The 13,330-nt window shown below is 42.1% G+C and overlaps 1 protein-coding gene and 1 long non-coding RNA gene across 3 annotated transcripts in view; one reads left to right on the top strand and one right to left on the bottom strand.

Annotated features, from left to right (window-relative positions):
* The window catches only part of LOC139155192 (vomeronasal type-2 receptor 26-like), a 123,983-nt gene that overhangs the window by 103,085 nt on the left and 7,568 nt on the right, over positions 1–13,330 (bottom strand). The gene's annotated exons all lie outside the window — the stretch shown is intronic.
* The window catches only part of LOC139155194 (uncharacterized), a 54,277-nt gene that overhangs the window by 4,081 nt on the left and 36,866 nt on the right, over positions 1–13,330 (top strand). The window contains exon 3 of one of the 2 annotated variants that reach the window (XR_011557043.1): positions 158–256. The exons of the other annotated variant lie outside the window; for it this stretch is intronic. This is a non-coding gene — a long non-coding RNA (uncharacterized lncRNA). Of the gene's footprint in view, positions 1–157; positions 257–13,330 lie in introns of those variants that run through there. 2 annotated transcript variants of the gene reach the window in all.

Below are 13,330 nucleotides of genomic sequence, written 5' to 3' on the forward strand. Positions count from 1 at the left end.
GTTTTCCATCTATTTAATCTGACAACCAGCAGTTTTTCCTTATATTCTGCCTTTGTTTCTGTTGTTTTTATAATGTTCTCTGTTTTCACAGCTTGCAGTATTTTTTCTGTACTTTGGTTGACATAATCGTTCAAACTTCATTTTTCTTCTTCTACAGTTTGATGGATTTGCAAGAGCCCTCTGCCTCTTATTTTTCTTAGCAAGTACAACTTGCCAATGTCATATTGTGGATGTAAAGCTTGGTACATATTGAAAAGTTTGTGCGTTTTCACTCTATGTTTTCCAGTTCAGCCAAAGTCTACCTTGATTTTATTTATTTATTGGATTTGTATGCCGTCCCTCTCCGCAGACTCTAATCCTCACTTAGGCATGGAAATCATGTGGCTCAGAGTTCTAATCCTCCCTTAGCATGTCAACATCCTGGATGACTTTGGGCCAATCACCAGGAGACTCCTGAGTTCCATTCCCGCCTAAGTGCTTTTTGATTGGGAGTATGAAACTTGCAAAAAATTTATTAGATTTATGTGGAATACCAGAATTGGGGATTCCTATTATGTAAGATGTCTTGGTGTCCAATCCTGTGTGGTGAGAGGGAGGAAAGTGAAATTGAGGGGAAATGCCTGTTCCATGTTGAGAAAAGCCATAGGTCTCCACCTTCTGCTCGTGGGAGAACCAGAGGTATTTGTGTGGTCACTGTGCATCTTGGACTGACCTTCATCTGATCCATCACAGCTTTTCTTATCTCCTTAAAATGGACGTTGCAAATGGTTTCCATTCGCTATTCAGAGCCATTCTGAGACCTAAACATTGATTCCCAATTGATCAGCAATCTGTGTGGTTGGAGAGCAGAACGGTTTCCATGGGAGCCTCTTCCATAAATCTATATGTTCCCATCAGTGGTGAGATTCAGCCAGATCACACCAATTCAGGAGAACCGGTTGTTAACTTTCTGAGCAGTTTGACAAACTGGTTGTTGGAAGAAATCATTAGGGCAGAGAACAGGTAGTTAAATTACTTGAATCCTCCCCCCCCTGGTTCCCCCCCTTATTCAACCCCTTCTTGGACCTGGATGAATATTATGCAGCATTTAATTTTTGTGACCTACTTTTAGAGAGAATCCCTTCAACCTCCTCCTGGGGAGAGTCTCAAGGTCTCCTTTCTCTGGAAATCTTCTCCTGTCCTTCACCAACAAGACAAGCTTGGAAGAGGAGCAGAGAAAATGCTTTAGGCAGATATTGTAGAGTGAAAAATTGAAGGATCTGAAAACTGCTATTTTATTTCTCTGCTTGAAAGAAAAAAAGTGGAAAATTAATTACAAAACGTTTTTTTTTAAATTTACTTTATTTTTTTTTTATTTTGGTGCAAAGTACAGAAACATAAAAATAAGAATCTCAAACTGAAATCCCAAAGAGCTGTTCTGCTGAACACTTTCTGCAATGGAGGTTTTATCAGAAAATCATGGAAGAATTATATAAAATAAAAAACCTTTTTAAAAGGAAAGAATTATATAAGAGGAATCAAGATTTCCTTTCCAAGCTGAGAACTGATCAAACCTGGAATTTCACACAATTCTGGCATTTTCATGGAGAGGATCAGGCAACCAGACTGGTACTTGGTGCCAACAGCTTCATCCTGATCTCTTTTCCTACTCATTCTCTCCCACAAACACTTTTAGCTGTTGTCAATAGTAACAAGTGCCCACATTTTTTTCTATAAGCTTTCACATTCAGTAGCTGTTGCTGAACAGCTGAATTCCTCTGAATTTCACAGAGCAAGATTTATTGAAAGGGGACGGAGCTGCAAGAATTCGAATTGTTCAACAATTTCCCACTTTGAAACATATAGATATGTTTTTCTTTGACTCCTGCATACTATCTAAATGGAAATCAAATGAACATCACATTAATAATTTTTCCAATATCACAATGGTGTTATATATCATGTTTTTACATTTGTTCTGGCTGTGAGATGCTCCTTTGTGTTCAGGTCTGGCCTTAGAAGGATAATGTAGCACTTGGGGATGAAGATGCAGCCTAGCAGACCAGCACTGGAGGCCAGGATGGAAAAGATCTGAACAGCCACCATGTATTTCCCTTTGGTGCTCAGGTAGGTGGGCACAAAAGTCACCCAGACACTGCAGAAGACCAGCATGCTGAAGGTGATCAGCTTGGCTTCGTTGAAGGCCCCAGGCAGATTCCTGGCCAGGAAAGCCACCGTGAAGCAGATGGCAGCCAGGAAGCCCATGTAGCTGAGGGTGACGTAGAACATGACAACAGCCCCTTCGTTGCATTGCAGGATGATCTCTCCATGCTGGGAGTGGAGATCAGATTCAGGAAAGGGGGGAGAAACCGCCAACCAGATGGAGCAGATGACAATTTGGACAGCAGAAGAAAAAAGGATGATGGAGTTGGCCAAGCTCTTCCCCAACCATCTCTTCATTTGGTTTCCTGGCTTTGTGGCCAGAAAAGCCAGCACCACCGTGATGGTTTTGGCCAAGAGAGAAGAAACGGCAACTGAGAAGATGATGCTGAAAACTGTCTGTCGGAGAAGGCAGGTGGCTTTTCTTGGTTGACCAATGAAGAGAGAAGAAGACAAGAAGCAAAGCAGGAGGGAGACCAGGAGGATGTAGGAGAGGTCCCGGTTGTTGGCTTTGACAATGGGGGTTTCTCGATATTTAATGAAGATGATTAAAACAAGGTCTGTGATTAAGAACAACAGTAGGGCAAAAGAGACCAGGATGATGCCCAGAAAGTCTTCATAAGACAGGAAGGTTATAACTTTGGGGATACATTGGACTCTGCGCTCATTAGGATATTTATCATCTGGACACTTGGTGCAATTTTTAGTATCTAAAAAATAAAAAGCAATATTTTTTAATAGATTTTTTACATTACAATAAATATTTTTTTGGACAACACCTAATTCCAGGAACATTTTCCAATAAATATTTCTGAACTATTTCATTAAAAAGAGCTATGAAGGGTATTTTTAAAAATGTAGCTAGGTATATGAAGTTGAGGGGAGTCATATGATATTAATTATTTTCTGTGTAGTGTGTAGAATCTTCATAGGAACCTACATTATTAGAGGTTAAAAATGAATGATAAAATATTTTAGCCAAACATCCTGAGTCCTGCCCCATGGCAGTTAAAGGGACTTGGAGGATGACTAGAGTATCCTATAACATCTGGAAGCAATATGCAATTAAGGAGAAACTTCCTAACTGTGAGAACAATTAACCAGTGGAACAGCTGGACTCCAGAGGTTTTCTTTTCTTCAATATTGGAGGTTTTAAGGAAGATATTGAATAGTCACCTGTCTGAAATGATATAGATCCATAAAGGGAAACTACGGCACGGGTGTCAGGTGGCACGCAGAGCCCTCACTCTGGGAATCTGTGCCACTGCCAGTTGATCTTCTGATTTCCAGTGCAGGCAGTGGAGCACTGAGAAACAGCCAGGAAACAGCCTGGAAAATGGTCCAGAAAACAGCCAAAAGAAAGACAGTTTTCACACCATTTTTCAGACCAAAAAGGACCTGGGAAACAGGCCAAAACAGGCATGTGCACGCTGACCAGCTATTCTTTGAGTTTCCAATGCTCCAGCATGTGTATCTGCATGTTCTGGTTTGGGCACTCGGTGCCAAAAACATTCACCATCATTGATATAGGTTCTCCTATTTGAGCAGGGGGCTGGACTAGAAGACCTCCAAGGTCCCTCCCAGCTCTATTTTCATTGATTGATGGATCGATATAACGGGCAGAATATTTGTGTAAGGAGTTCCCCCAAAACTATTCATAACACCGCATGATGGACCTTCTCAGTGATCCTCAAGGGGAGGCCAATATACAGTGAATTGCCAGGTCTTTCAGAAGGTGGACCTGAAAGAATTCATCAAGTTTCAAAGATCTCAGATGCTCCTAGAAAGGTAAACTTAGCAGCACTTCTCCAAACTAAAAAGCAGAAGAGATGTTTCCTCTGCTGTTAGTAAAGATTGACCAGTCTGCCAACCCCTCCTCCCGTCTCTTCCCAGCCCTCCTTCAAAGTCTTTTTGACTTAAGTCCTTTTAGATAAGAAATTGTGCAGGTTACAAGTAATGGGAAAAGAATAGGTTTGCTCCAATCTGCCTTTTAACTTGCACTTTCTTGAAAATGTTCTGGATGGATCCAGTTCCACCAAGCCTCCCATTTTCCTCAGGGTCACCCACCTTCCTGAGTGGAGAAGGTCCCCTCCGGACAAGGAACGCAGTCGTAGCAGCAAACTGGCTCTCCTTCTCGAGCCCTCTTGACAAATCCAGGATGACAACTTTCCACACATTTGGACTCAGGCAGGGACTGAGCAGAAAAAAGAGAATGTATTAGGAAATACGTTAGGACTCTCCATCTATAGAAAATGTAGGTAAAAATGGCAGGAGACAATTAGCCTCTGGTCTTCACTGAAGTAAACATGAAATCTCTGACTTCTTCTAAACAGATGCAGGAGGTATAACAAGTGGCAGATTCTTCATTTAATTCCTCCCTTTTGCTTTTGGAATTTAACATTTCAATAAAGTACTTTTCTATTTAATAAAGTCTGATGGGATGGAATTGCAGAAGAATGATTTAATTATGAGGATATATTCATATTAAATCTGAGAATAAAGTTTACTTTAAAAGGTTTAGGAAACTTTTATTTCATTCAGGTTTAATGTAGAATAAAACTGTGATGAAGAAAGAAACCTCTGACCAGTAAGATCTCAAAAACTTTCCATAAAACATGGCAAAAAATCTCCATTTACTTGCTGTCTATTGAAGAACTTCTATTAAATGACACCAACTGGCATGGAAGGCCAACCACCATGGAGACTCTAGGCTTTCCCCACTTGAAATGGGACCTCAGGCTTTGGAAAAGAGAGAAAAGACAGCAAAATTTCTCCCACCTTATTGAGCAACTTTAGTTGTGAAAGAGCATGTTGGTTGATATATAGTCTCTGTCTTATAAAAAACGCCAGATCCTCTCTCTTGAGATCCCCATTGGGGAGAACCAAGGTGCAGACAATGCCCAGATCTGCTTTTATCTCTCCATTTTGGTCCAAGTACAGGTTTTTCTCAGAAATATTCCAAAATTCATTCTCCTCCAGAAAGGGATGAAACTAGAATGGGAATATCCATGAATTTGAAATAGAAAAATAATTGTTTCTTATCCCACATTGAATCTTTCTTCTAGAATTGTCTAATCTCCAAATGTGGTTCAATAATACTGCCATTATCTTCAAAAGTGAATGAAAAAGTTTGAGAAAAATTGTCAATCATATACTGACAAAATATAGAGAAAATATAATTGACACAATTGGTCAATTATAGGCAGGGGTGGGCTACTGCCCGGACCAGGGGGGGGGAAGGCAGTGGGGTAGCGAAGATGGAGCTCCACCCCAGAGCACCCAATATTCACTGAAAGATGTTGAAAGAAAATTCAGGGGGTCCTGCACAAGCCACGCCCACAGTGTGGTAGTAAAAGGTTTGGTAGCCCTTCACTGATTATAGTGAACATTCTAGAGCAGATGAGAAATAAAATGAACAGAGAGGAAAAAAATATTCATAAACTCTTTAGAAACCACAGGTAGATTCCCAGAAAGCAAGAAAGGTGTCAGGCTAATCTTCTTCCTAGTCATCCTGATGGAAAACCCCTCCAAATGTGCTAATTCTACTTGAAGTTAATGCGACATTAACCCAATGTTGCAAGTCTGAAATAACAAATCTCCCACCAACTCTTTTCTCAGCCTGAAAAGTTAGTGAAGATCCTTTCTGAGTTTCTTTCTCTCCCATTATGCAGCTGCAGGATTCTGCCTTCTGATCCGATCCTTCCCTAGGCAACCTCTCTTCTCCTCATCTCTAAAGTCATTCTCAGATACCATTACATTTCTTAAGTACCATATTTTTGGAGTATAAGACTTATTTCTTCTCCCCCAAAAAAGAGGATGGAAACGTTGGTGCATCTTATACACTGAATGCAGCCATTTTTGGCCTCCCTAAGGCCAGCTCCATGTGAAAACAGGTGAGTAGATGGTTTGGGAGGTCTGAAAATGATCCTGGGGGCTGAGGGAAGGCAAAACCTTTTTTTCTTATTTACCTCTTTGCAATCTTGGTGTGTCTTATGCACAGGTGCATCTTATAGTCTACACTGGAAGTTCTAAAGATGTTGGATAACCATTTGACTGAAGTGGTGCAGGGTTTCTTGCCTAGGCAGGGGGTTGGACTAGAAGACCTCCAACGTCCCTTCCGACTCTATTATCCTATGTTCTAATACAGGGATCCTCAAACGAAGGTTCGTGGACTGGATATGGCCCACCAATACAAAGTATCCCATGCACGGAGTGGTGGGATGAAGCCCCGCCCCTTGCCCCTCCCCTCGTCATTGGCCTTATCTTCCCGCCAGCATCTACTCCTGTCACTGGTTGAGCTGTCCTTCTGATGACACAGCTGCTGCCGGTGGGTGAGTAGGGGAGGGGCTGCTTTGAAAAGTAGCCCTTTCAAAGTGGGTGGGTGGGTGGGGGACATGTCTCCATGTCTCGTAGCTTTTTCAAAATCAGCTGAAGTTGGCTAACACTCATTCAAGTGCAACCACAGTGTAAGGCCTGGAGGAGAACTCACCCACTGCTTTGTTCTTGCCATATATAAAGTACATCCACCCAATGGGTTGCTGGACAATTTTTGTAGCTTTCCTGTGTGTGGATACAAATGCACAAGTGTGGCAAGAAGCAAATCAGTTTGAATTCTCCTTCCGGCTTAAAATCCCAAATAACTAAAAGAAGGAGGCTGTTCTCCCCTCCCTCCCCTGGCCCCCTCCCCTGCTGGCAGGCACTCACAGCTCTGCAAAGCCAGAAGCCTTTGGCTGGAACCAAAGGGGAAGGACCCACGTGGGCCCCTAGAGAGGAGAAGGGGGGGCTTGATTGACAGCTTCTCTCAGCCTCTCATGACTTCTGTGCTCTGTGATCAGGAGTTATTTTGAAGGAAATCCTGTTTCTTTCATTCTTTTTTTAATGGCCTTTTTTGTAAAGCCTGAAGCTGCTGTTGTAATGAAGTTAGGCAAGTGGCGAGAAAGTTTGTGCTCTTTTTCCCTTTGGGGGTGGGTCTTATTATTATTATTATTAATAATAATAATAATAATAATAATACTAATAATTTATTACATTTGTATGCCGCCTCTTTCCGAAGACTTATTAAGTAAATAGATTCCTCGGGGTGAGCAAGTAGCAGCTCAGGAAGGAGAAAGAGAAAAAAATTGGACTGTTACATTGGCCACGCCCACCCAGTCACATGACCACCCACCTGGTCCCGCCCCCCAGCCATCTGAAGGACTGTGAATCGCCCACCTATGTTTGAAGACCCCCGTTATAGTATTCAACTGGGGGACAATATACAGTATATGTATGTGGGTTTGTCTGTTTTCAAGTATACAATTTTTAAAATATGTTTCATCTACTTTTGTTTTGTCTTTGTAATAGTTCAATTTTTTGAAGCTTGTTTTTTATCTTTTTAAATAAGAGAAAATTTAATGAGTGGAATATCAAGTTTGTAGAAAAAATATACATGATTTCCACAGAGAGAAGGGTGCAGGAGTAAAAAGCAGAAGAAAAATCATCTAGGTTTTTTTTTAACACATAGGACTTGAGTAACAATAGAGTCTCATATAAGAACATTAATGATGGACTGGAAGAAAGATGAGGGACACCAAACTTGACATGCATGTTTGTGAAAATGGCCTCAAAATCGTAGTTAACTGGAAACAGAATATGAATCAGCAGGGAGATGTTCTTGGAAAGAAGGCCAAGGCAGCCATAAGAATCCCAGAAAGTGGACGTTCTGGCTTGGGGAGACTCCAACTTAAGGAAAAGCAACAAGCTTGGAGGAGAATTTGCAAAAAATCTACATCAACTTCAGGGAAGGATAAACATAGTATAAGATGCTCAAGACTATCAAATACACTTACCTTTTTGGGGGAGGAAAAAAAGGGGGAGGGGAATCTGCCTCTGCCTTCCAGAAATTTGCCTCCTTGCAGCAAGCAGCCGTTTCAGCTTCAGCACAGCCTGATTAGCACAAGCAGATAATTGTTGGTTGGATCAGCCTCATCAGCTGTTTCAGGCTGCAAGGATTGCCATAGCCTATTGACGCCTCTGCATGCTCCATTTTCTGGGCAGTGGGGATCGGAAAGGGTGGAAAATGGGGCACACGGAGGGAGCAATGCGAATCTCTAGGCCTGAAACAGCTGATGGTGGGGCAGCTGCTTGTGTTAATCAGTCTGAACTAAAACTGGCTGTTTACTCTTTGCTGCAGGGAGGCAAATTGCTGGGAGGCAGAGGTCAAAGGGTAGTAAAGCAGAGAAGTTCAGTCTCCCCTTCGTGGATTCTCTGGATGCAAAGACGGAGCAGCCATCAGTCAGAGAAGTTTTCACTGGGATTCCTGCAGAGAGGAGGGGTTGGGCTAGATGGTCTCAGGCTCTCCTCCAAATTTATAAAGGTCAAATTCTACAATGCTAGTCACAAACCTCTACATACAGGACTTTATTTTTAAAAAGACTACAGTATTTTGAAATTAACAGTGTTTAGTATCGAAATGCCGTAGTATCTAGTCTTTGGAACAGGGGCGGATTCCTACCTGTCCCATCCAGTCAGGGCCACCAGTAACATCACTGCCCTGGTACCAATTCCCAGGGGCCAACATTTTTTTCCCCAAATTTGTTTTGAATATTCTTTATTTTTTCTTCTTCTGAGCATGCACAGGTCAGGTTTTCAGCACTGCACATGCATCAACATTTTGTTTTGGGTAGGTTTTTTAAAAATAAAATAAAATGTCTTTCCTTCTGTGCATGTGCAGAAGCCGAGTTCCAGCATTGTACATGTGGCTACTATCTGGTTTTTTGCTTTGATCTCTTCTTTTTTGCCACACTCTGCTGGAGGAAGCAAACTGGTTGCAAGGTCAGTCACAACCCACCGCTGCTTCCAGAGTCCCCCCTGCCCCTTTTGGCCCCTGGGGGATGTAGGAAGGCTTCCTAGGCCCAAAATGAGACACAGGGGGGCTTGGGGTGCCTCTGCTGACCTAGGAGACACTTCAGGAGGTGCTGGTTGGCAGGGAGAGAGGGAGCTGGTCCGGCAATCTTTCTATGTACCTGCAAAGTTTTCCAGAATAGTTTCCCTGTCCCTGCCAGCCAGCACCTCTGGATAAAAGTTGCAGACATTGCAGGGAAGGTGGGGAGCAGTTTGGGAAGCTTTGCACCCGCATGGCTACAAACATTTCCGGGCCCTCTTCCTGCTGGCCAGCAACTCCTGAAGCTCTTTCAGGGCTTCTCCAGCTGGCACATGGTTCTGCCAGGGTGGGAGGGAGCCAGAGAAATTATGGAACATTTTGAAATTATGGAAATAAAACTAAATAATTTTGATGAGAATAAATTGGAGAGGCTGATGGTGCGATGGAACAAGGTAAAAGACTATATGTTAAGTAGAATCTGTGATGTTAATATGAAAAATAAATTACAATCACTCTTTTAGTAATATTTGTTCAAGACAGAGCCAATGATTAATAGATAGATAAATATGCAAAAAAAAAAATTGAATCCTTCTGTAGGGGTGGTGGGGGTGATGGGTGTGTGTGTGTTGTTAGGTGATGGGCACATGCACTGTGCACTGTTTAATGTTAGTTTTATGTCAATCTATAAAATCAATAAAAAAAATATTTAAAAAAAAAAAAGGAAGGCTTGCTAGGCCCAAAATGAGACACAGGGGTCTTGCGGTGCCTGTGCTGACCTAGGAGGCACTTCAGGAGGTGCTGGCTGGCAGGGAGAGAGGGAGACGGTCAGGGAATCTTTGTATGTACCTGCAAAGTTTTCCAGAACAGTTTCCCTGTCCCTGCCAGCCAGCACCTCTGGATAAAAGTTGCAGGCATGGCGGAGAAGATGGGGAGCAGTTTGGCAAGCTTTGCAGCCACATGGCTACAAACGTTTCCAGGCCCTCTTCCTGCTGTTCAGCAACTCCTGAAGCTCTTTCAGGGCTTCTCCAGCTGGCACATGGTTCTGCCAGGGTGGGAGGGAGCCAGAGAGAGTTGCTGCCCCCTGTTCACCCCCCACCATTCTGAGCAGGAGAAGCTCCGAACGCGTGACCTGTATCTCCTTTCGTAACACATTCCTACCATCCTCTGCCGTCAGTTTTGTAGCTCTCTCCACCACCACCAATGTCCCCCTATGCTTCCAGTTTGTCATTATCTTTCAGGTAATGAGCCACTTTTGCAGAGAGAGAAAGGGATGGAGAGAAAGTAGCAGAGGGGGAGTGCACATTTGAAAGAAAGAAAGAGAGAAGGGAGAGAAAGGGAAAGAAAGAGAAAGAGAAAAAAATAAATAAATAAAAGAAAAATAAAGAGAGAAAGAGAAAGAAAAAAGGAAAGAGAGAAAAAGAGAAAGTAGGGATGGAAGGAGGAAAGCAGGAAGGAAGGAAGGAAGGGAAAGAAAAAGAGGGGGAGAGAAAGAGAGAGAGAGAAAGAAAAGAGAGAAGGGAGGGGGAGGAAGGAAGGAAAGAAGGAAGAAAGAAGTTGGATGGGTGGTTGGGAGGGAGGGAGGGAAAGAAAGGAAGGAGGGAGGGAGAGAGGGAGGAAGGAAGGAACAAAGGAATGAAGGAAAGAATGAAGGAGTGAGGAAGAAAGAAAGTTGAGAGGAAGGAAGGAAGGAAGATGAGAAAGAAAGAGGAAGAGAAAAACACTATTATTTTTAATTGTTCATCACATGACCACCCAGCATCACCTGTTGAATCACAACACTCCCAGACAATCATATGCCATCAAGCCACAGCCACAAAATAAGCCACGCCCACAGAGTGGTAGTAAAAAAGTTAGGCACCTCCCACCACCACCACTTTGGAACCATTATTCCCTGGGTAATTAAATTGGGCAGGTCTGTTGAGATGATTCTCTTCCTTTTCCTCTGGATTCCTTCTCCAAAGGATCTAAGATTCATGGATCTATAACAGGACCCCCTACCTGCCATGGCTGCAGCCTAAAAGACCCCAACCTCTTTTCTCCCTCCTTCCTTCTCCCCCTCAATCTGGAGGAATAGGCGGCATTCAAGACCTGGGCCAGAGTCTTCATGATAGTGTAAGTATAATAGAGATTTTCAATCCATCTTCTGTTCCTCTTCCTCTGGGTCTCCAGTGGGGCTTTCTGGGTGCATCTTCTGCGGCCTTTGACAGAAAAGACATTCTTTGAAAGAGAACAGAGAAAATAAAGATCTTGAAACTTCTCTTCCACAAAGAAATGGGGTACAAAGGCTTCATCTTTTGGCCTTCTTTTGGGCAGATAAACAAAGTTCACAATACTGTGGATGTATTTGTGAACTCTGTGCATGTTCCTTCTATCCCATGCAAAAGTTGTGGGGATCCAGACTTTCCCTTCAATGAGTCCCGGCAAGCGCAGAAATGTTTCATGGAAAGGAAGAATTCTGTCCAAAAGGGAATCCATTTCTATGAAGTGAACGAAGACATTGACTTGTCTCCACTTAGATAGGGCATCACTGAGGGAGGCTGTATATCCTGTTGGTGAGAATTGTTGTGTTATAACCACGCAAATTCCATTCCTGACAAGCACAGGAGGGAAAGTCCTCATGAAATTCTCTCCCTTCTCTGTGTCTGAAGCAAAGAGGCCAATCAGGGTCCATCTGAAATGGAGGAGCAGTTGGACAATGGCTGGGTAGTGGGACCCTTCTTTCTGGAGCATCTGGTGGAAAAAGGGGAATTTGCTTTTATCACTCAGAACCTCTGAAGCTGGTAAATAACTGGTCTGAAAAAGGAAGGAAGTATGCTTTGTTATATTTGGGGTCAGATCAAATCCAAAATATTAGATTTTAATAAATCCAACCTGGTTCTCTTTAATGTACTAGAACAATTTTTAGTTAGACATTGTTTGAAATATTAAAGACAGAATATTAACAAGATTGTATAATAAAAATGAAAAAAGATTTAAAATAAAACTATAAACAAAATAAATAATATTACTGTACCACCTCTACAATTTACCACAATTAGATTAACACATTGAAATACTGACTGAAGTATTATATTCCAATAAAGGCCTATTGTAATTTTTGAAGATTGGTGCATCTTTTTCTGTTTCTGTATCCCAGATTCTTTCTGGAGAACTCTTTTTAGCTTCTTCTCTAGTTATACAATAAACAGGATGACCTCACTTCCATATACAATTTGTCAGTTGTATAATCCAAGATTTCTCTTTAATTGGATTTTTATTTTTTATTTATTTGTTTGTTTGTCTAATACACAATAATACACAATGAGGGTTATAGAGGATATAATCAGGTAGAATGTATTAAAGGGGAAATAGAGGAGAAAATAAAGGAGTGAAAGATAACTATGAGAGAATAGCAGAAAAAGATATAGGTATAGAAAAGAAGATATATGAGATATAGGAGAGACAATAGGACAGGGGACAGTAGGCACTCTGGTGCACTTATGTATGCCCCTTACTGACCTCTTAGGAACTTGGTGAGGTCAACCGTGGATAGTCTAAGGGTAAAGTGTTGGGGGTTAGGGGATGATACCACAGAGTCCGGTAGTGAATTCCACGCTTTGACAACTTGATTACTAAAGTCGTACTTTTTACAGTCAAGTTTGGAGCAGATAATATTAAGCTTGTATCTGTTGTGATCCCTTGTGTTGTTGTGGGTTAAACTGAAGTAGTCTTTGCAGGCAGGACGTTGCAGCATATGATCATGTGGGCAATACTTAGATCATGTTTGAGGCGTCTTAGTTCTAAGCTTTCTAGACCCAGGATCGTAAATCTAGTTTCGTAGGGTGTCTGTTTTTGGAGTCTGTCAGTTTCCAGAGATTAAATTTTATGCCGATATTCATATTTACTGGATTTAGACAAAGAAATTGTGTAAATTCCTAATACAACTTTGAGGGCAGCAGCTGGAGTCCTTTTACCCACCCCAAGATACTCCTCAAAGGCTGTGATTGCATTGGTTCTGCTAGTGATTTCTCTCTGAAGCCCCATATATCAGACGGATGTAAGAACATGGGGGAATCCTTGGCCTCTGATACTTTGATAATTGGGGCTGAGGAAGCTGGAGAGCTAAGAGGTTTTCATTTAAGCACCGCTTTCACTCATCCCCTTTCTCTCACTGAGCTCCTTTGATGATGAGGGTCCCAGATTCAGTCTCAGAGAAAACAACCCCAGGTAAAGAAAGGTGTTACTTGCTCTATTGGCTGACCAACTGTGGCTACTATGTCATTTTCCAACGACTGTAACTTTTCCATTTGATTTATTAATTATCAGATAAGTATTATGACAAAAGACCCC

Source organism: Erythrolamprus reginae (genome assembly GCF_031021105.1).
Source record: "Erythrolamprus reginae isolate rEryReg1 chromosome 13 unlocalized genomic scaffold, rEryReg1.hap1 SUPER_13_unloc_6, whole genome shotgun sequence".
Taxonomy (NCBI): Eukaryota; Metazoa; Chordata; class Lepidosauria; order Squamata; family Dipsadidae; genus Erythrolamprus; species Erythrolamprus reginae.